The sequence below is a fragment of the Seriola dumerili genome, unplaced genomic scaffold (genome assembly GCF_002260705.1).
Source record: "Seriola dumerili isolate Sdu_G_001 unplaced genomic scaffold, Sdu_1.0 BDQW01000017.1, whole genome shotgun sequence".
Classification (NCBI taxonomy): Eukaryota; Metazoa; Chordata; class Actinopteri; order Carangiformes; family Carangidae; genus Seriola; species Seriola dumerili.
The window spans coordinates 2,364,767-2,389,141 of record NW_019174272.1 but is presented as its reverse complement, the minus strand read 5'-3'; the positions used below and the strand labels follow the sequence as shown (position 1 = coordinate 2,389,141).

The 24,375-nt window shown below is 40.7% G+C and overlaps 1 long non-coding RNA gene across 1 annotated transcript in view; it reads left to right on the top strand.

Moving 5' to 3' along the window:
• LOC111231356 overlaps positions 1 to 10,244 on the top strand; it is a 40,348-nt gene extending 30,104 nt beyond the window's left edge. Inside the window, exons 3-4 of the long non-coding RNA XR_002665496.1 lie at positions 5,042 to 5,140; positions 9,927 to 10,244. This is a non-coding gene — a long non-coding RNA (uncharacterized LOC111231356). The remainder of the gene's footprint in view (positions 1 to 5,041; positions 5,141 to 9,926) is intronic.
• Positions 10,245 to 24,375: the final 14,131 nt, after the last annotated feature.

The following is a 24,375-nucleotide window of genomic DNA, read 5'->3' as shown; positions in this document are numbered from 1 at the left end:
AAAACAACTGTGCCACACACACACAGGCTACCCACAGATATTAGACACTTTCCTGCAGGATTTCCATGCCTTGGACCCCAGGAGGGAGCCAAGCCACAAGGCTTTGAACTGTGATTTGTATATAGTACAACAGAAACCCCCTTTAGACTGACACTAAACCAGTTTAAATCAGTCCAACACTGATTTACGTCACCATTCTCCTCTTTGTCTCTTGTCTCTTCTCCTGCTGGCTATTTCAAATTCATCTCCCTGCCCTCGGTAACTACTGCAAAAGGGTGAAGAAGTTTACTTAGTCACACTGAGTTTAGGGAGATGAGGAAAGTCTGTGATTCAGTGTGTGTGTGTGTGTGTGTGTGTGTGTGTGTATGTGTGTGTGTGTGTGTGTGTGTGCATGCGCGAAGGTGTGTGTGTGTGTCCGCTTTTGCGCGTCAGTGCCGTTTACTTGTATATGTGTGCATGCGCGTGTGTGAGATGCAGAAATGTGTACACACACACACGCACGCACGCACGCACGCACGCACACACACACACACACACACACACACATACACACACACACACACACACACACACACACACACACACCCCTGTTTGATCCAGAGCTAGCCCCGCAGCTCCCAGAGACTCAACAAAAGGCCTCCTCTATCCATTGTATGAGCTGTGTGTTTCCCAGGAGAGCTCGGGCTCAGTGAGAGAAGGGCCCCAGATCGCTTTCTCCTGACATGGATGTTTATTCGCTCTATGGTCCAGCAGAACACCCTCAAAAGGACTGGCCTTAGCAGTGTGACGTGCATGACACATAATTTTGGAAAAGAGGAGAGGGGCTAGAGGTTGCAAAGAAGAAAAAGAGAGAGTGAGTGCCTTGACAGCTGAACAGACATACAAGACAGACAGATAGAGAACAGTGCTGTCTATGAAGGTGTTCTCAGTGCACTCATATGAAAAAGAATATTCAGGGTGTTCTCCACCATTTTATTTGCTCCTTGTCTTTACACTAGTCAGCTTTCTTGTCAACCTTGTTCATGAATGTAGATCCACCCAGTGGGTGGGTAGAGATTTCCCCCTGATCTTGACAAGCTCTCCCATCCCTGACTGCATACTAATTTCTCCAGAGCTACTGAACCAATGCAAAACAAATACAAATTGCCAGGGCTGCTGTTCATTGCTTGAGAAGCAGGGTCTTAGAAGGTTAGCAGATAGTAGCTGTCTATTGTGGCTCTGTGATTAATCAGATTGTCTGCTGTGGACAGAGAAGCTTACGGGGACCGCTGTTGTAGTTGGCTATGTGATATCTTTAGGAATCCGTCAATATGTCGGAGTTTAAAATCCTGAGCTAATGACTGGAAGTGTAAAAAGCCGACTTATTCTTCCAGCAGTCAATTAAAAGTCCATCACCATCATGTTCAATGCGATCAGTCGGACAATAACTTTTGATTTTGAGGACGGCAGGTTTGGAGGTTTTAAAGATGTCTCAGCATTTCACTCGGTAGACGACGATCTGTCCTCAGCTGCTCTCTCTTCACCAGTTGTCTTTATCTAAGAGTTTTGAATGCTATCTATCAGAGTGCCTCACTTTCGACCGCAATATCTAAAGGTTTCCTTGAGATTGAGAGTGCCTGCGGGGTTGACCATAGATCTCAGTAGAGCTGTAGAAGCCGACAGTTGAAAACAAACATGGTAGGCTGATACCATCTAATCTGTTGAACACCATTATCGTCTAAGATATCGCTATACCTCTCTCCATACCCGCATGCACCCACCCTCCACACCGGACTTACTCTCTCTCCTCTACACTCTTTGAGGTAAAAGCTTGTGTGTTGAGGCTGAGAGTGAATGTAAGCCATTGTTATGGTGTAACCGGACTCTACAGCAGGTTGTTTGATCCTGTTTTGGGCCTGAAAAGCTTTTCTTTTTTTTTCTTTTTTTTTTACTTGAATCACCACATCAGCTGAGAGGGTCAGACAACAGACTGTATTTGTGGAGTCTTCTGTCTCTCTGCTTCTTTTTTTTTTCTTTCTCCTTTTTCATCCTCACTTTGTCTCTCTTTGTCAGTCTAAATCTCTCATCCAGACTCAGATTTTAGTCCGAAGCTTTAATAACCATAAAGAGAAGCAGGCACTCGTTCACATATTATACTAAGACACGCAATTATGCTTTTAGGCACACGCTGTTGCTCTCGATTTGTCCCTCATTCTCACTCCCTTTTTCTTTAAACAGGATCTTCTTGTACCTCTCTCTCCTTGCACAGACTCTGGGATTATGTTTCTTGCTTGCACCTCTGGTATGGCAATAGCAAAAGAGAACGTTACTGGGAAGTGTTTAGGTGACAAAAGCTTTAGTAAATTGTTTTGTCGGCCCACAATGCTTACCATGATACAGCCAAGCTCTTGTTGTGTTCCTGTTTACCCGACATCATTTCATTATTCACATTACAACATGGAACCATGCCTCTGTATTGTCGAATGTTTTGGGCGCTGACTTGCAGTTCTACACCTTTGTTACTGTTTTGGCATTGTGCTCTCAATTTATGATCTGTTTGGCGTTCAGTGTGGACAATGTGCATGCAAATATCCTCGTCCCATTATGCCGGCTGTCTTTGTATGTCAGCTTTCTTCCCTAAGAGGTATAGATGAAGAGTTGGAAGGGGGGGGGGGGGGGGGGGGGGGATGGTGCTGTATGTATTTGGAGGGAGATTTGTGCGCGCACACGAACACACACGCACCCATCTGTGCCCCCAACCCATTTCAGACGTGAGAAACTGTACCTTCATTTGCATAAGAATAATTGACACTTCAAATTAGCCTTCCAATCAAAGAGGATTATTTTTTTCAGCATATGTGCAGGCAGTGAGCACTGCCATGCTGGAGAATATGAAAGGGAGGGCAAAAGAGAGCATGGACGGGAGGGGACACGTCATAAAAGATTAACCCTTTCATTTCCTCATCTCAGAGTAGAGGATTTGATATGCCTTTTTATTGCAAATATAACTTGATATACAGTAAAGCAGACTTTTGTAGGGAAATAATAAACGGTTTCTTCTCTAAATCAAGGGATGCTATGCCTGCCTGGTAGGGCAAAATGGTGTTTCTGATTGATAGGTGTTTTACCTTTGAAAGCTTTAGGTGCACTGACTGTGTTATGTGCACGTTTACACGTCTATATTCACCTCAGTGACATTGGGCGCAGGCCAAGAGACTGAGTGCTATTAAGTAGAGTGTGTGAGTGTGTTTGTGTTAGTGTGGATGTGTGCGGATTGAGGGTTTGCCCACATTAAACCATTAAAGCAAGTGCAATGTTGAATTATTGATAATGGCTAATGAAAAGGATCAGTTCAGGATGAACTACAGGCTTAACCATAGCCCTGAGGGCTAAGACACACACACACACACACACACACACACACATACACACACCAAACGTCATTTATTTTCCCTGCTCAACATCTCTTTTAGCTTTTCTTAGACAAGGATTAAACTGGTACTGGCGTGGTATTCTCTGTCTATATCTCACTCTCGATCATGCTCAGGTTATGTTAAAACCCACTCCACTTAAGAGCAAGGAAGACCCCAACACTAGGCTGCTGTGTGCTTCCAGGCCTACCCAGTTGAGAAAGCAGAGAGCCTTTTTGAGGCTGAGCTTGTTTTCAGGGAGAATAAGGGACAGGGATTCAGTTTTGGGGGGAAGGGGATAAAGAATAGGGGTTGAGGGTTTGGAGGGGTGAGGGGGGCCGGCGCCAGCCCCTCTGAAGCACTCAGCATCCCCCCGCTTATGGGATGGCGGATGTGTCTGGGGGTATCCATGACAACACTGCTGCATGCCAGGGACATACCACGGCAACATGGCCAAGTAGAGTTGGTGTCCGTGTGTGTGTGTGTGTGTGTGTGTTTGTGTGTGTAGGTCCATTAAGGCCCACATATCTCTGTGACATTAATATTCACTCACTCAGACAAGGAGCTGCTGCAGCCTCAATCAGTTTGCTGTTAGACAGGCATGTATCTCAGACACCTGTATTTCAGCCTTTGACTCAGAGGCTCAACATGAATATGTCCACTGCATACATACTCTCCTGTAAGTGAATGTAAGCCAGTTTGTGTATAGTTTGACACAGTTGTCAAGGAAAATGCCTTCTCGCTAATGGTTCAGCATGGCACAGTTTTATGCTTGTACTATACAATATATTTTATACTTTCACAGACAGAGAGGTGCACCCTCACATTCACTCGGGTCATGAAGCACAGGTCAGGACTCACTTACTCTCTAACAAACATGCACACACACTAACACACACTCTCACACACAGAGCCTTGCACAATCACACTCCTAGCTCTTGCACAGATCAAGCTGTGTTATAATAATCCCATCTGGGACGGCCTGGATTCTCACTCAGAAAGTACCCACATAATGATGCTCTGATGAGTTCCTGTGTGTGTGTGTGTGTGTGTGTAAAAGAGAGAGAGAGAGAGAGAGAGAGAGAATGGAAGGTGCCTTGTGTGTCATGGGTTATATACTGTTTTATATTTTAAACCCACATCCCTGCCCACACACATGCACACATACACACATACACACAAACTGACACACACACACACACACACACACACACACACACACACACAAACGTATGTAGAGTCAAACTCACATCCTATGGGAGAGTATTTTTAACCCCGACTGCCTGCGCATTTGCTGAGGGGTTAAAGGGCGGAACAGTGAATCAAGTAAATAATTCACAATAGCTGAAACTCTTTCGATGTAACCTCCGAATGAATGGGGGAGGGAGACCAAAGAGACTTAGTTATGTACTGGCACACTATAGTCCAGTCTAATCGTACTTACTGTTTTGCTTAACTGTACTAAGTTGTCAAAATGCAATAACCAATAAGACAGACATGACTCTTATCCAATAAAGTCTGATTCCATGCAGTGTCTGTAAAATGTGTACAGAGATATGTATACCTTGCATGTTTATCCACTGTACATTTGCATGTTGGAGTGTATACATACATACACAACACTAAACATTATGCCTATGCTGTGTTTTCAGGTTGGAGGGAGACCTCATAGATTGTGACCCAGATACAAATGGCATAATGACTGGAATCTCCAGGCCAAAGATGTCAAGGATATTCAGCTGATCTCAGAGGTGACTGCGCTCTCTCCTTTCAAGCATTACTGTTTCTGCCCTCTTGTTATATGGACTATATTTCACAATTTCTTTGCTATGGATCAGCAGTCTCTGCATTCTTCTTCTCAGAGAATTCTATATGAAAGTGTCTGTAAGACATTTTGAGTGACATTGCTTCTGTCAAACGGCTGATTGAAGGAGACACAGAGAGAAATGCTGTGCTAATGAAATCGTCTGACCCACATCCTTCAGTGCTATCCATTTCTCCAAAGACACAGAAAGGGCATTTATACAGGTAAACCATGACTGGTCCCTGAAGTGAAAAAGGGGTTTTTCAGAAGGAAGGGGAACATCCATTATTTACTATACTGGGGTTGCAAGACACTTAGGAGATAATGCAGTGCTTCAAGCATACAAAACATAGAGCCTCCTCGGTGCTGGGGCGGCCATTGTTGTGTGTTTTGAACATGTCTGTTTCCATCCACACTGACAGATGAAAAAGAATATGTCTCCCCAAGGTTCAGAAGCATGGACAGAGATAGATAGAGAAAGAAGGAAAAGGAGAGAATCGGATGGCAGAGAGATGTGTTTGTGTGTGTGTCAGTCATATCTTTGTGCATGTCTGTGCATTTGTGCACATGTGTGTCTATTTATTGCCCCCAGTCTGTTTTTTGGGAAACTGTATGTACAGTGGTACGTGTCCAAACCAACCCAGCCCCAGATTATACAATGTAAATGAGGCAGTCTTTTGAAACTGTACACATGTACATGCATCATGTTTCCCTGGCACAGAGTTTGTATAGTCTCTTCCAGAAGTGAAAGGCTTCAGTGAAGTCTTATTCTCTGCAGATCAGCAGCAGCATCAGTTGCCTCCTCATGGAGAGGCATCTGACTGCAGTCTACTGGGAGTAGTTAGCAGAAGGAGAGCAAGGCATACAACTCCTCCACCCTGTTATCAGACTTGGGGCAACACCAGGCACTACTTTCTGCTGTTGTCAATTTCCCGGAGGACAAGCTGACATGAAACCCTCTTTTGTGGATGAGGGGAGACCACTCCCAAAAACTCCTGTATTTTTCCACATAAATGCACACTGTGGTGGAGAGTATGATGACAACTATCCAGGTTTGCAGATCAGGTCTAGGAAAATGTCGATCTACTGGCATTGAAGAATCCCCCAAATTAGACTGACAAAAGAGTTTTTTTTTTCCATTTCACTGAAGGGCAAGACTATAAAAATCTATGCCCCAGTTTGTAAAAGATCACTTTAAGTTCACTCCTATAATCTTGCTCTGAGGTGCCTTACATACGCCATCTTGTCTACACCAACATCTATAGTAGCCTATATTGACAGGTATTATGAGATGTACAGTATGTAAAGCCCCCTTTCCACTGGTCAAAAAACCCACTAAGACCAGCTAACATCGGGCTTTTGCTGGCAACGAAAAAGGCTGCAATCGCATTCACAGACCAAGTCAAATGACTACAGTAGATGCGGGTATTTACTGGCTTTGGCTTCGGCATCAATGTAAACACAACACCAGGGTGAACTCACTAATTTTTGCTCCTTTTACTGCTGTATAGTCTCTCAGATCACACAGACACTGAAGACACACCTGTCACCTGTGAAGCATGGAGCTGTTATACCAGAAACACTGTGGCTATACTACCAGCATCGTAAACAGGCAAAACCAGCAAATGGATGATTATTCCCTACCTTTGAAGCGATCATAAATCTGCATTGTCTGTCCATTCCTCGATTGTTTATATTCCTTTTGTCCATATGTGTCCACCGATCGAAAAATCAAAAGGAGCTTTCACAAAAGTATTCCAAGTTTTGAATATGGTGATGTGAAGCCGATTGCAGTCTGTCGAATGACGGTTTTTGCATCACTTCTCTCCACATTTCGAACATTTTCCCTCCTTCCGGCTTCTTCTTCTTCTTCTATGGTGTTTTAAAGCAGTTGGCGTCCAAAATGTTGCATTACTGCCACCTACTGTTTACTCTCTCTCAATATCCATTCATTTCAAATCCGTTTTTTCCAGTCCACTCTTTAAATAATGAAATAATCATTTCCTTCCTTGAACACCATCTCCACATTCTACAATAATTTTAACATTGTCCTCTACCCGCGCCATAATTGTGTCATCAGTTCTACTCTTTACTGTACAAACTTCCAGCATGATATGAATATGATGTGCTCAAACCTTGTGGCAATGATTTCAAAGACCCACTTGATTGTTTTCCTGTGATGTAGAAGTTAAGGTTGTTTTGTCCCATTCTCAGCCTGCTTATTATTACTTGCTCCTTCTGTTTTGTCCCCCTGCTTCTTCACCTTCCCACTCCGGCCGCTTGGCTTCTTCTTCTTCTTCTTTTTGGTTTTGATTGGTGGGTGGCAACTAGTTTGCAGGTGCATTACCGCTTGGCTGCTCGTTTTTTTAGCTTACTGGCTACAAACTGGAGGTCTCCCTGCAAAGATCCATTCAGATTTCACTCCAGGAGGCCTGGGTGAAGACAGCAAGTGCACCTAAGTGAAAAACCAATTATGCTATTCTTTCAGTCAGAGGAAGTGCTGCTATTCTATCTTGAAGACTGGCATATTCCTTGTCAAATGAAACCGAACACTCTTGGTTGTTCACTTCTGAGCCGATGTTGATTGGCTGTGAATGGTGTGCAATGTCCCACCTCACAGCTGAGAGGGTGCAGGAGGAAATGTAGATGAAAAGAAAAAGATCAACACTCTTTTGAAAGATATAAAATGGTTTTTAGGCTGTTGTTTCAGATTAAAGAATCAAAGCAAAGTTTTCTATTTAGAGAGGTTCAAGTATACCAGTGATAAAACTAACTAAAAAGTCCATTGCACCCATAAAGTTAGGCCTAGAGGCCTGAAATTTCACACAGGTGTTTTTGACAAGATTGTAGAAGCAGTATGATGATTTTCATAGTTACTTGTTACTTTTCAGATGATGTCTCATCAATGTATTTTGGTCTTACCAGTTAAAAGCTTTTGCATTTGAATATGTAAATGTATGCAAATTGCACTAACAAAATGGTGGATCATAAGAGGTCATATATAGTATAGTATATATACTATGAAGGGAAGTTATTTCCCTAACTATCCATGGCAAAACATCTGCTTTGACATCACTGAAAAGATCGCTGCCATATGCTGAAAATATGATCAACTCCTAAAGAGCATTGTTGCAGCTATTTCATTTTACCTGATAAACATGAAGCTATGATCTGTCTGTCCAGTTGGTGACTGTCAAATTATTTGTCTGGTGTAACCAAAATATCAGACATACTGAGGAATATCAGCAAAGCTCTGGATCCACATGCACGTGTACACACACACACACACACACACACACACACACACACACACACACACACACACACACACATACACAGACACACACATACTGCGGACATCATATAGGCATTAAACTGCAGTGTCAGCAAAGAAGATGAGGAGGATGCAGAGAGAGGCACATGTAGCTTTGACTAAGATCAGCTGCCACAGATAGACAGGCAGGCCAGGCAGACAGCGTGTGCCCTTGAGGTGCTCTGAGCAGGCAGGGTGGTGTGCTTGAATTTCTCTGAATCCACCTCCCTTCATCTTTTGGAGTTGGGCTGAGTTTGGCTGTTGATGGCCCAGGGACCCCCTGCCAACCCCAAACTGTTCTGTACTGTCAGCCAAACATCAGAGAAATTTGTTGTAGAAGAAAGCCTGGCCAAAACAGTACTTTTGTACATTGTGGAAAAACTTAGGGGATTTGCTGACTTATAGCAACTTGCAAGGGACTCATCACCTTTTTAAGACATTTCAAGTGTCAGACAAGATAAATCAGCAAATGCATTAAACCTTTAGGAAACACCTCAGTTGAAGTCATGAGATCCTGAAATGACGTACTGCTCTGTCTTTGTTGTCTGATGCAGACAATGACACCATACACTGAAGATATAACTGAGTTAGTCAGGCATCCTTACTTTCTCAAATGACCCCAGCTGTTCTGTACAGCCTATACATTCACAGTGGGCCCCAGAATACCTCCCATGCTTGTCAACGAGCTCTATAGTTTCGTGGTAATGTAATACCATAATGTCTGTCTGGAGGAAGGGAGTGTCAGGTATGGCGGGAGTAATGGAGGAAGGGCTGGAGGTGCAGGTAACCCAGGTTAGGCTGGGTGTAAAGGGGATCCGATAAGGCGTTCCCTGGACCCGACAGTCTCCCAGTCTCTTCTATGAGAGAATAATAAGCAGCTGTAACCCTGAGACACTCCCAGGCCTGTGTCCTCAGCTACAAAAACCTTCACCGGGCGTCTTATCAGGTTCTAAGGATATCATGTAAGACAATACATGTGAGAAGTGCAGGGGGAACAATAGGAGGAAAGTTCAGTGTGATATGAGGGGGACTAATGTCAGCAGCTATTGTTAAGGCCTTTGTCGCCTTCAAGTACACTGGGAACTCACAACTTACTGAAGTCCATTCATTCAAGAATCTTGCATTGGGATGTGATGAAACTGTACGAGTGCAGTCCCTCATGCTTTAGCAGTGACAAACTGTACACACAGAGGTTATGTGTTTGCTGTGGATAAAGTGTAACTAACAGGTTGCTGGAAGGTGTCAGCTTGCCCCCACTGACATGAATTGTTATGTTAATTGCATTGTTAATTGTTTTAATTGACATTTTTATAAAGTTTTCCATGAAAATTTGGATGTAATAAAATGTAATAAATGATCAGCTGAGATTTCTAGAATGTCTTTGAATTGTTTTAATCATTTTCATATTTCTGTTTTTTAGGTAAACGAGTTGTCCTGATCAACTAGAGAGGAGCTTGAGGATGTCTGCACATTAATCTCACATGCTTTTGGAGCTTCATGTTACTCACTACAACACTTGGACCTGCACTGTACTGTTTATTTGTGTATTTCTCTCAATTGGTTAAATAAGATTGTTGACCAAACTGTCCTTCACAATGACCTGAAAATAGTCATTCCAACACCTCCTGTGAGCTTAAGCATCAACATATATATTTTAAATACAAAGATGAAAATATTCTGCGCATTGAAACTTGTGTTTATTTCATGTAATTGATTGAGTCTAACAAGTATACCTTTTGACAGCTAAATAAAAGCTTTTTTTTCCCTTTAAGTGATGTTCTTAAGTGTGAGTTATTTCCTCCTTTCTGTGCAGTGCTTTGGCACCCCAGGTAAAGAACAATGTGCTTGACATAATTGGGTCCCATTTAGTTGTGAAAAGAGCGTGCATGCTGATAAAAGCTGGCAGTGTGATCAAAGCACCGCGCGTTCTGATCAAAATCGTACACCTGACACAGTTGTAGTTTATTCAGACAGACTTACGAAACGCAGAGGAAACAGTTTTCACACAGAAGCCTCCCTGTTTAAAATCAGTTCCATTCCACTGTGTGCACTGCTGGGTGTGCTATACTGTGTGTCTTTCAAGTCAAATGTATTTCTACGTGCAAAATATGAAACAACAATTAATAACTAGAATCTAGGGTGCTTATTTTTCTGCACTTAGATGACAACTTGAGGCAAAATTTGTTGCTTTTTCCAGTCCATGCTGCATATCTGGCTTATGTTTTTGAAAGAGAAAGAGTACAAACTGACTTTTGTTTCCTGGCCAAAGTTTCCCTATGTTTTTATTCACATTACAACAAGAAGGATCAAAAGTAGGAAGCTGTAACTTCTTCTGACAAATTGTTTCATATTGGAAAGAAGGCTAATTTTTCTCCTTTTTCTATCCTTCATCACCCTCCATTCATCTTTATGTGCCTCTCCATTTTCCCCTCTCCTTCCTAATCATATTAATTCTCTCTGTCCCTCCCTACTTAACATTCATTTTCACTATTTTTCTCACGCTTACCCCATCTTCATTTCCTTTACCAGCATCACTCTTCCCTTCTTTCCTACAACCGTCTTTCAGTCCTGTCTGCCCGCCCACCCCTCCCTCGTCCTCCCCCACCCTTACCCATTCTTTCACTACCTCTCTCTCTCTTTTGCTCCCTCTCTCTCCCTTGTCTTTCTCTCCCTCTCAGATGTCAGATCACAGTCTAGTCTTCCGCTTGCCCTGTCATCACATTTTTCACACAACCCCATCCCTTAATTGGGCCTGTATCATCATATCATATCATGTAGAATACCTGATCACAGCAAGAGATGAAAGATAGCCTCCACCTATCCCCTCACAGACAGACAGCCCCTCACATACACTGCAGACTCGCACAAACACACACGTACACACATACACACACACACACACACCGCCACGCTCCCACAAACACATACATCAGTGGTCGTATGGGACAGGAATCCAAGCTGATGGCTGTGTCTGTGTACATTTTTACACCTCATGTTTGCACCAAGTTGTCGATGTGATTGTTACAGTGTGACAGGTGAGATGGTGTGTATTCCAAGAGTGTCCAATGATGTTTGTATCAACTGCTGTTGGCTTTTGTGATGAGACAAAGGATGCCCTGGAGCCAGCAGTGTCACATCTACAGGTAACTAGCAAAATAAAGGAAACGTCAACAAAAAAAAGTGTCTCAGGAGAACTAAAATAGCTCCAACTTGTCTTGGCATCAACTTGATGGATGGAACATGAAATCTTGTGCAAGACATCCAGTCATTCCTGCCGCTGGTGGTGTTTAACTTGAAAAATATTCGGCAACAATTAGCGAGATAATGACATAAATTGCTGTGGGTTTTTGGTTTAAATTGTGTTCCCTCTCTCCAAAGGCCCCTTCCATCCAGATAAAAGAAGTTACAACAGATAAGGTCAAAATGCTACTGCAGTATAAGACTGAACCTCTACTGACAAGAATATGGTGAGAGTATTTGCTTACAGGTCTTTCATGACACAGCTGCACAATCTCAATTTCTTTTTCCTTAGGTCTCAGATTCCCACCAAATCAAATTTCTGGCTAATAAATTATATTAGCATTTTTTCATTTCCATCTCATTAAATCTTAATGATCATGTCACAGTCATGGACAGTCATGAAATGTCTATGAAAGGGCAAATGTTTGCACTACATTTACACTTTGAATACTAAAATAATTATTAGAGCACATGCAGAAACTTAATATACATCGGTTCATGTTTCACAGTTTGTAGGTGTGGCCTGAGTCACAAACACTTCACCATAAGATGAAGCTCAACAAGCCTTTATGTTGTATATTGTTATGTAGCAGATCAGTGTTTTTTTGTTTTTTTTACTTGGGGCCCCTTAACATAGGTTGTATGTGTGTGAGTCATGAGCAGTGTAACTGTGACTGACTTATTTGAATAATTTTTTGGCCTTTAGGACTAAAGAGGCCTAAAAGTGAATAGTCACATAATAATTTTGAGACCTCTCAGATTCATCTTGTTACCTATTAGCAGGCACAGATTATGAACCACTCTAGTATAGAATTAATTCTGTTAAAATGTTATTTTCTATGCCATAGTTGGTGTTCACAGAGTCCTGTTTTACCAGTGGAAGCTGAATCCTGTCTGCCTACATGTTTATGGACAAACAAGGTCAAACGTCAACAGACAATCCTGATCTTACTGTGCACAAATGTAGTTTTATTTAGTAAGGATTTTATTTTATTTTTCACATTTCACAGAATGCAGTGGTCTGGTTGTTTTTCTATCTACACTATAACAAAGCTTCTGGAGTCTTATTTTGAATAAACCATTTCTCTCACAAGTGCTGAAATGCTTCTCTTACTGTATATCCACAGGAGTGGCGGCCTCGATTTCTTTCCATGAAAGCACATCACACCATTCTAAAGCCATTGTTTTCATGTTCACACAAGGACTTAGGTTTGAATCAGGACACAATATATAGGTCACAGGCCAGTTTTCTGTGAGCTTTGTCAGTTTAAATACACATGCACACGTTACAAGTTTGCATAATTGAGGTCAAGCTTCTGTTATTATTATTGATCTAAAAAATTACTGTAATTCAACTATTTTGGGTTTCTTGGCAGCTAGAAATTGTTAAGATCACGGTTTGTTAAATTCTTAGTCAGAGCCCAAAATAAGTTGCAAGCCTGTCTCTGTTTTCTCCCGACACGACAAGAATACTAATATGTTGTAACGAGCCTGGGTTCTAACATGGGGATAAAAAAATTCTTATTCAGATGCTGTGCTGAAAAAAGTGCAAAACCATTCCTAAGGTAACTTACACTGTAGAGACACACAAATACTTTATCAATTATCTGGAGAATGGGAATATACACCACAGATATTATATATTGTATTACACTGGCTGGTGGATGAATGTGTAGTGAAATCCAATAGAGACAGTTTCAAACATGTGAAGACATGGATCACAGTTTGAATAGGTCTTCCTGATATAATAATGCAGCTGTCTACATCTTTCAGTACAATTGAATTGAGCCAAGAGCATTTGGAAACCACAAAGATCTCAGGTGACTTTACGTGGCACTTACTCAGGATTGATCTCCTGAAGGCAGTAAAAAATAAATGTAAGAATTCTACTATTGACGCAGAGCTTTGAAAATCTCTTTTTTACATCAAGGTGTTTTTGGCCCATGAACATGACCTTGGTAGCTGCTGGCGAGGAAAAGTAAAGAATAAAACTTCTAAACTCCATTATGTGATAGAACATTCTGCCTCCTTCTTTTGTCTCCCTCCTCTTTTTTTCGACTAGACGGCACAGTATTTTACTTTTATCTACAGATAGCAGGACTTTGTGTTATCTTATTTTGTTTGGGAGAAGATTCACAAGTACTATCCGCCCCATGATCCCAACAGACGACAAGATACAGAACTCCAAGTCTGGAAACTTCACAGTGAGAAAAATGAGGTCTTACTGGAACTTCATTTGGTGTGTGTTAAACTCTCTGGTTATTCCCTCAGAAGATCTGGGAACCACAGTGGCTGCTGACTGCATAGTGTAGTAGTACTATAAAATACAATACAGGAACGTGTAAAAAGCAGCCTGTTTAAGATCACAGCTGAAATCTGGTGCTAGGAACTGGAGTTCGATTAGATTATTCAAGGTTGGTGGAGGTGAAAAGGACTTTGCTGAAAAAGCAGAAGTTTTTATGTGAAAATCTTGTCACAAATAAATAGTTTTGTTTTTTTTTTTTTCCTTTTTGCTTTTCAGTCTGTATCGGATACATCAGCCGAAATAACTTACTGTGTGTGGTTCCCAAGTGATGTACCTCCACATGCCTGTCATATGAACTCAAGTATCCCTTCATCATTATTAATGAACACAATGCAACTGAACTGTCAATGTCTAGGTCAGTTTACCACTTGCATTGGCAAAAGGTGAGCAGGAAACAACAAACATCCCCAGGATGTCTCCTGCTAACGTTCCCTTAAAGTTCCCTTATTGGTGATGTTCCCTGGATCAGTAAAGCAGGACCTTAACCGGATGTTAACACGATGGCTCCTTTTAGCTTTGTTACCATTTACCCAATACATTTAGCTAACTGTTTATCCATTACTATTAACTATCTGCTTTAATCATTTATGAAAAAAAAACCTTTTTGTTGTTGTTTTCTTTTTCTATTTCTTTTTTCAAATGGGTTGAGTCACTCCACAGTCTCTCCATTCGCCCCCTGGCAACTGCAGAAACACCCCCTGGTGTACATGTGTCCTTGGTTAGAAATCACAAAGATGTTCTCTGCATCTCATTGGCTCATGGAACAGGTAATATAGCCCAATAGTATCTCAGTGTGTCCTCTTAAGTTTGGGGAATGTTGGTGATCTGACGTCCTCTCCTCTTCCTCTATAATCATCACATCACATCACAACGGTCCGCAATCACACACTGCCGTGACATGCCGAGGTTGCCTTGTTGAAGCAAGACAAGGACAGAAGACATTGCCTGTAAGATGTTGTGTGAATGTGCGCTTGGTCGCGTGAGTGAGCGCACACATGTGTGTGTCTTTGTCTTTGTGCCCAGTCGAGAGTGATTGATTTTGAAGTGTGGGATCTTGACAGAGTATTCGGCTATCCCAGGAGGCACGAGACCACAGGGCCGAAACAGACGAGCAGCAGCCTTCACTTTCTTGTAGCTCCCTCTCTCTTTCTCTCTCTCTGTCCGTTCTCCCACCTCTGCCCTCTCTCATTCCCCACAGCCATCCCCCTTTCAATCCAACCCTTTTTCCTCCATGCTATTTCTACCCTCCTCTCTGATGGGTTTATTGATATGTAACATGATATTTATTGCTGGCTAAAATGAGCCGCCGTCTTGGAGGTGGTGGGTGGGAATTCCTTATGTGGGTCAATAAGAGAAAGACATGCCTTGTGATTTGCTTTGAGGGAATTCACAGCTGCTGTAGCTTATACCTCTGAGATATAGTGTCAAACTACCATCCATAGGAAGAAAAAAACAACAGATGTGTGAAATGGAAGGGTCTCAGGGAACATCACAGATTTTCAATATTGCTTAAATAGAATAGGTTATTTGCACTCTCTACAATCTGTGCTCTCACCTACCCACTTACTGGTCACAGCTACGTGTATTTACAGTGTATAGTTACTGTATGAGGATGGAAGTGAGGATAATAAAGAGGTTCTGTTATATGTGCAGAAGCAAATGAATCCATATGTGACCTTATATCATACATTTGTGTCAACTTGAAAAATATCAACGGTGAAAATATAGAATTCAATTTACACCAACACTTATGAAACCATCATGGCAACGAAATACAAATTAATCACATTTTATACGGATTTTTGAATTGCACACATGCTTGGCAATACACTGTGTTTCCATAATATAAAGAAAATATCTCTGGCACCAGCACCCAGGAGAGTCCTGTTAGATCCTGGTGAACCAACTCAGTTCAGCTGTGCAAACTTCAGATTTAAATTCTTGAATTGTACTGTGTAGTATCTTCAACCTGCTGGTTGTCACAAGGACTAAGGGTAACAAAACAGAGGCAGTGTTCTTCTCTGCTCCGCCATTAGTGATGTCGTGTCACCCACTCCTGGGGCTCCGGCTTTGTTTTCCCATCATGCCCTCACTGCCTGCTGGTTGGTTTAAACAAGCAGTATTCTTCTACAGCCTTTCAATTATTCCATGCCCCGCAGCAGCACCCTGCACCCTCCACATACACTGAGACGGCAGCTAAGAGAGTAGGAGGGATTGATTTGAATTTGGCATTTAATGGGTGTTTTGGTGTGTCTGCGTATTGGAATTGTCATTGGTTGGTTTTTAACTCCTTATGAATAGATATTTTCTGTATTAGGAACAGCTCGGAGTGACGCACCCACGCAGAAGTTAAGAAGGAAGTTAAGCCTTGAAGAAAGACCTGAAGTCAGCCAGGTTCTTTTTGTGGTGAACCCCATGCTGTGAAAAAGAAAACTTAATAATTAAAAGAAATTGACAGGATTAGAATGAGCCACTGTAAAAATCAAAAAGGACACATAAAATGCAATTTCAAAATCCCCCATGGTTTACTTGATGTTTTATCACCCTAAAATATTGAAATAATCAGTCTCCCCACTAATAAATTACTACTTCCATTGCTGTCCGACTGTCTCATCAGTTCATCTCTCCATGTGTCCCTCCTTGTCTCTGAGTCCCATGGCAGCTACACACAAGTCAAGTTCTCCTTTTGAAAGGGTGAGATAGAGGCTGAAACCCTGCAACCACAAAAGCAGGCCGTCTAGACAAGGCCCCACAGTCCTGACCCCAGTTAGACCCTGTCCCCCCAGGGGCCTATAATACCTTTGTTTCCATGTTGATAAATTCTATTTCCTGTCATACTAGCAGCACAACAAACACTGTGACATCCAAACTTCAAAACTTGGGACCAAAGGCATCTACGTAGCTGTAGGTGACTGTGTGACTTTCAGAGGAGAAATAAAGGGAAGCTGTACTTTATAGATATGATGAGAAAAAGTAGTTTGAGAATTTTCTTATTTGGTAAAATAGATTAATCAACACAATAAACCATGTGGTAAATGCTGTTAATTTAGTGTACAAATGTCCTGGAGAAGATTGCTGTAGTAAGTGTTGATGTCAAAGAATAAAGCAATCTGTGGTTAAAATGTATTTGTTTTACTTTGGTTAACTAAATAGATTTGTCTTGATGCGGGTGACGTGAATATGTCTGGTGTTATGTTGACTTAGGGTCCTCGGTTCCCATAGACACATGTCTGGATTTTGGGTTTGGGGGTGCAGTCTGGTGATTTAGGCATAAATTATCATCTAGTCACAGAGCGTAAAAATTAACATACAGCCTTAGACAGAGTACACAAGAGCAGGCCACTTTTATTCAATGGCCCACAAGGGAACACGGTCTGTTGGCCTGAGACTCCTCAGAGTGTCTGTTTTAGCACATGGCCTGCTCATGGCTAGGTGTTATGCTAATTAGCTAGTGTTTGCACATACGTGTGTGCACTCTGCCATCAATACGCTGTTCTATTGTCCACATGCCAACACTGGTTATCCGATCAGGAAAAGAGTAGTTTTAAAACACAGGGTTGTGAACAAATATCAGTAACAAAAAAAGGTGATAATTCTTTGGTGGAGTGGAGATATTTGGTATAAATAAATCAGCCACAACATGCCATCATTCAAAATTGGTTACTATTATTGTATCATCTATTATATTGATATATCATCTATTAGCACCCTGTCCATGTTGGCTGTCACATTTTGGGAGCAGTCTGTAGATATATCAACACCAAAAAAATAAATGAAAAATAAAAAATCCAATTCATATTTAATGAAGCAGATAATGAAGCATTATATAGTTGTTTATAATTACGAAGCTGTAAACGCACAAAATAGAGATCAAATGAATCATGTGCAACACATTTTTAGGATGTTTTTATGCTTTTTTTAAAAAAACTTGGTTTCAGTAACGTGCTCATAATAACGGACTGCCATGTTGCATTCTTAATCTGTAAGTGTCACCCATTTCAAAATATCATGTGAGAAAACCCACTTCATGTTGTTTGTCCTCCATTTTCTGCCACCATGCCCGCTCTCAACTTGGCTCTAAAATGTACACACTAAACACAGGGTCTTGCAAGCTTTCTTCCAGTGTTCCTACAGGCTCCTTGTCCTCCCCTCTCCATCTTCTGCCTTCCCACAGAGAGCCATGAAGTGTCTGAGTCATCCTCGATTACAGTATGTATTTATAGACAGTAGAGTCAGGACCCAGGCCTTGTGAGCGTTCATGTGTGTGAGTGTATGCGTGTGTGTGTGTGTGTGCGCGTGTGGGTGGGTGGGTGTTTCCAACTCACACTACCTAGAACTAGGGCCCAGAGTCTGATGACTCACCTCAGCTGCTGGACGCTGCCATCAGGAGACCTGACGTCACCTGTCCTAAGACCGAGAGTTACTGCTCCCAGTGACCTCACTCTGATCCAGGTTAGAGAGGAAAAGTGCCAGAGATTGTCTGTCATGTCAGAGCTTAAAGACACTGCCTCATTTTCCCGTTTTCTGAGCAGAGGTCAAAGTAAATATATGACATTGCACTTGGTGAAAATGAAGGTGGCAGTTGTCCCAGCAGCCAGGAACAGTACAGTAAAATTGTACATTACAGATGTTATCTCTGCCATTGTCTTCTCTCTCACCTACATGTACATACTAACTTCATACTTCATTCACTAACTCTATGTATTTCAGTGTTTGCGTGTTCAGGCTCCAGATTCACTTGTGTATGAATAGTGTAGTAGACAGAGGAGTGGCTCATACCAGTGCACATGCACACACATGCAAACACAAATGCAACACATACGCGCAAGCTGATGTCATGGATGTTCGAACATTTCAATTGGGAAGCCTATAAGACCTGCAGCTGCCTGTCTCGCCTGTTTGAATAGGGGGGCCTTTTTTTAGGCGGGAAGGTGAGAAGGCGGTGAATGCTTTCCCGATGAGAGATGAGGCATATTGAAAACTATATTAAATTACCCTGATTAACAATTTAGCCACGATCAGGATAGCCATGGGGGTGCTCTATGGGGAGGCCCAGAGACTATTCATCCCCAGAGCGCCAGGGTCGAAAGGTGCCCCAAGTTCACAGGCTCAGGCCCTTTGTTATGCTAACACCCTATCCCAAATCAGCTGCCTGCTCCATGGCCAGACACAAGCACTTCCCTGAGAACTTTCAGGGAGTTGTCATTCCACTGTTCATCTTAAACCCCTGCCCCTCCACCCCAACACACATGTAGACAATCCCTCTTGCCAAATTCCATACACAATTCAACATTTTTTGTAAGTGGAAAGGGGGAGGGAGATGTGTGGTCTGTCCTCAAGACGGACATTAAAAGTCAGCTTTTCATCTGTACTATTTGTCTTAAAAATATACAATGCACAAAATTTATATAATTTTTTGTAATATGAAGATTGTTTTATAATGATAAAAAATGGAGAGTCATTTAGCTTCTGCAGCTTTGCAGGTGTGTATATAAACTGAGAAAAAAAAGATGAAATCTCATATTATAAAAAGGTCTGAAAATAATGTGTCAACCTTTCGGTCTCAAGGGAGGGATGATCGATACACATTAACAAGTGAGTTGATAAGACATATATTAGAGGTCAAGAGTCAAATGCTGGTCAAGCACCCTTGACCTGAGGTCAAAGTCTTTAGCGTGAATGTGCCATTGGTGCATAGTCACATATGTTTCAAATCATGACTCAGTAATGACAAAAGTGCATTTATTTGGATAGGAATTTTCACAACCGGATGCAAAATGAGACTTTCATTTTATTTTTGTAGACATTTTATAACCAATCATAATATTTTTACAGTATTTCTTATCATATAAATACATTTTGATACCAATTTTTTTTTCTTATAAGTTATTTTAATGTTTTTAAGACGTTGTAATTTATGATCAACTTTAAAAATGTATTACTGTTTAAGGGATAAAGCATAAATGAAGCACATACACACGTTCACACTCTTTGTTACTCACATTAAGCACAACATCAACAACAGCAGCAATGCACATACTGTACCACATGAAATTGAATAAAATGTCTCAACCAAAAAAAAAAACATGCAATATAATTATATACCACTGTTTGGAAGACATTGATTGTGTACAGCCATGGTCCTGAGTTGTAGGCGTATGTAACTGCCCTCGTCTCTCACTCACTACCGCTGAGCCAAAACCTCAACCAGGAGAGGAAGAAAAAAAAAATCCTCATCAATGCAAATTAGAGCCCACAACCTGGGGAGCCTTGCTTGACTCACCGGTTCTCCAAAAAGCCAAAATCACAGGCTTTCACTTCCAAATCTTGTTGTCATACACGACTACAGATGCTCCATATTAACACAGGATAGTCAGTCATATCCATGGATTAGTCTGCAGTCACTTAAAAAGCCGTCTCCACACTCAGGCTGCCACAAGAGAAAATAAGGACGCTTCTAATTCTGCCAGCATAATTGCCTGATTATAATGAGCCTCTCTCTCTCTCTCTCTCTCCCTCTAGCTCTGCCCTCATTTCTCAGTGTGTCTTTTGCTGTATGCACACACACACACACACACACACACACACACTAATGCCTAATTCTGATATAAATCAGTCTTCAATTGAATAGGGAAAAAACAATCTGCATTAATATCTGCTGCTGCTGCAATGGCACTGAGCAGTGTGTTGAGAAACCTGGCATTTTCCTGTGACTTCACCACACAACAGAGCTTTTGAGCAGGAAATTCAATATAGAATAAAATAATAATATACAGTAAAATTAGCTGAGCCGACATTCAGACAATTAATTTATTTTGCAGACTTCAGACAACTCAACTCAAACTCAAGTCTACAGTCATATCTTTTTTTTCATGAATTCTTGAGTGGCCCTGTCATATATCGTGATCACGAGAGCATCAAAGTTACAATGTCCTACATGGCAAAAATGAAAAGTGAACTATACACCCTTCAGCCACATTAACACCATTAGTGTATTGCTGATGGGATTGGTGTATATATACTGTGTTTATATGAAGTATATACATGAGGCCTGGTATCTTAGGTTACTTTCAGTATTACATATCAATATCCTGGAGGGATATTCTAACCTTATTCGAGTTTTTCATCTAACAGATTCGATCTCCTGGTTTACAAAAGGAAAACGCTGGGACATGATTATGATTTAATATTGAGATTTTATTACTGAGTCAGCATCACTTACACAGCATCAAATTAATTACATTTCCATAACTCTTTTATATTCAAATGAGCATTGAACAGCATCATTATGCATTGCGGCATATTATTTTTCCACTCTTTTCAGATTTTGTGTTATTTTTATAAAAACCACAAATATTATCAATTTTTATTATCATTGTTATTATTACTATTATGTTGACTCTAACCTCATCCCAAATCTACCACTTCACCTGTCTAAGGACCGTGCACTACATTTACATTTTTAACCCTGGTAATCACAGTAATGACAGCTTTTAAGCATGAGAGTACACATTTAAAAGGGATTTGACACATAAAAGAGAAGCATGCTGATGCTGATATATCTGTTTGTATTCAAACATTAAATTTGAAAATATTCAGAATAGGTGGATAACTAAATTTTTTTGTATAAAAATACTGACATATAATCCTACAATTCTGCAGCTGTCACGAAAAACATTGCAGTCCCCTGTAAGCATATAATAGTATCTTTGCAAAGTAAAACACACCAGCAGCAGACAAAATAGTCAGAGGAGGAAGTATACATTGCAGACTACAAAATGTAAAAGAAAAAAAAAAACATGCATACAAACTTTTGGAGTAGTTGTTATTCTGTCTGCAATGTTTTCACTTTGGCTATAGCATACATTGCCTTGTTCCACCAGGATTTGTTCTTCCATCCCTCTAAAGCTGTCTAAGCCCAGACGCAGGTTAAATGAGCATGCCCACTCATGAATGCTGTTGCTTAATTACAATCCCTGATGGAAAAACCGCTGAAGGAGAAGCCTGAACATGGCCACATGTTCGGATAGAAACTGAAGCCTTTTTCTATAAAAATAAAAAATAAAAAAAAAGGCAAAATGTATGTGTTCAAGTGTATATGAATGTCATTAATTGTAATAGATGTAATTTTTCCCTGCCTCAACACAAAAGACAAAGAGATTCTGCTTGTGCTTCAATTTAATTTACAGAAATTAGATTGAAATATTGAACTTGTTGAACTTGAAAGGCCTTGTTACTGTGTTGGATGCAAAAGCACTGCAGTATCTGAGAATGGGATCTAATGTCAACAGTGGTTTGAATTGACATTTACATACAGTATGTAGGAGGTATTTAAATATCAGCTGTAGTGAACATGGAAATAAATGAATGTCAAAAAAAATAATTCAGCCGCTGTTGGCTGTAACTGACAGTAACGGAAGACAGTAAAATTTCCTATCAGGTCAGTGCAAGCCAAATTACAAATCAACACCAATCAACGATCATGGATGTAACATCAAATTAAGCGTTAAACCAGTAAGACAACAACAGACGTCTACTGACTGATGTGTCCAGACTTTGACTTTGTCCAGCTTTCAGCAATATGGTGAACAAACAGTACTATATTTGAGATAATCTAATTCAGAAATAGAGACTCTGTATCTTAGATATGTAATCCTGATCCCTGCAAAACCTTTACTAAATTGTTGAACTGAATTTTACACAGTGAATTCTTATCGTGTATTTCTGTGGTTAACCGAATGTGTGCTCCGAATGCCACATTACTCTATTTAAGCGAAAAGCTCCCGGTTTCTGTAAAGGAACTCTATGCAACACATAAATTATTCAATAGTATTTGCATTTGCATTGCAATTTGCATTCTTGTAGATTACAGAGAATGGAGAAGGAGGCGCTGCACCAAAGAGAATTACATTCTGAACCATTTTCAGTCTTACTGGTGAGGAGTTGACATGGATTTTTGTTCTATTTTCCTCCTCTGCTTCGAGGTATACTGCTGAGATCAGTGACACACATTTCAAACTGTTGTTTGATTAATAAAAGAAGGAAACGATGTATAATGCTCACCAGCACTCACGCACAAAAAGCCCTGCCATTAAAAATGAATTGTGACATTCAACAATAGTCTATTTGATTGACTAGGCTGAGATTTTTTACTGTAATATTCTCATCATCTTTATTTATATTGTAAGGCTTGTGAGTTGAAACTCAAAAGAACCAGTAGGCACGGAGGAGATGTCATATGGATTAAACACTAGGAAGGGGTGTGAAACTCTCACAGTACACTGAAGATCCTGCCTATTATGTTTCATCTAAAAATATCAAGCTTGACTAAAAAGAACAGACAACACTGAATAAGAAAAGAATAAAAAAAAAAAAAAAAAAAAAAAAAAAAAAAACACAAGCTCCAAAGAGAATAGAGTTCAAACAGCAGCAGCGATAGTGCTGAGTGTGATATGGAATACAACGAGGAGAATGTACAGTATGAGACTCCCTTCAATTATAAATGAAAAGGAAATCAGTGTGAAATGTATGGAACAACCCAGATACTGATATGAAACATTGTCTCTCCAGAGCCACTTTTGTGAAACAATATTCTGATTTAAAATTTGTAAAGATTTTATGTGTCTTGATGTAATTATTTTCCTCATGTGTATTCCTGCATCACTTTAACTTAATTGCATTCATTGCTGACATCATCATTAGTAAACAGCAATCTTTATTGAGATACCTCCTAGGCCTCGAGGCAGAATGGTAATTTTTTAACAAGGGAAATATGCAGGAGAAGTAGATTGAGACAGCGTGGAAGCACACTCCTGCAGTGTGTGTGAGTGTCTACGTGCCATGAGGGGCTGGTATGATGCATCAAGGGGGTGGGGTAGGTATTTCTGCAAAAAGAGAGGAGGGCTTAGCCAACATATGCGCATGTGCAACTATAGCTTAGCCCTTTATATACCCACATGTTGATGTACATGTTACTCTGTTTATACAGGGGGAAACAAACAAAATGCACAGACACACTGTGTCTGAATGTTCAGCAGTAGCTTTTATCCTGAGCCAAGCTGTAAACAGGATGTACACCCTATTACACTATGTTATTCTTGTAATTTGTTTTTAAATTAATGTAATTATGTTTTGACACATGGTGTGTCTCACTGTCACCTAAATACAATATGCGAAGTACAAAAACCCCTGAAATAATGCTAAAAGCAAAACAGAAAAGGCTCCTTTTACTGAATTAATCAGGAGAGTTACTCCACGTAATGCCACTAAAGTCATTCACTGTGAATTTTACAGACGATTCCTCGGGATTATGTTATTGCTATTC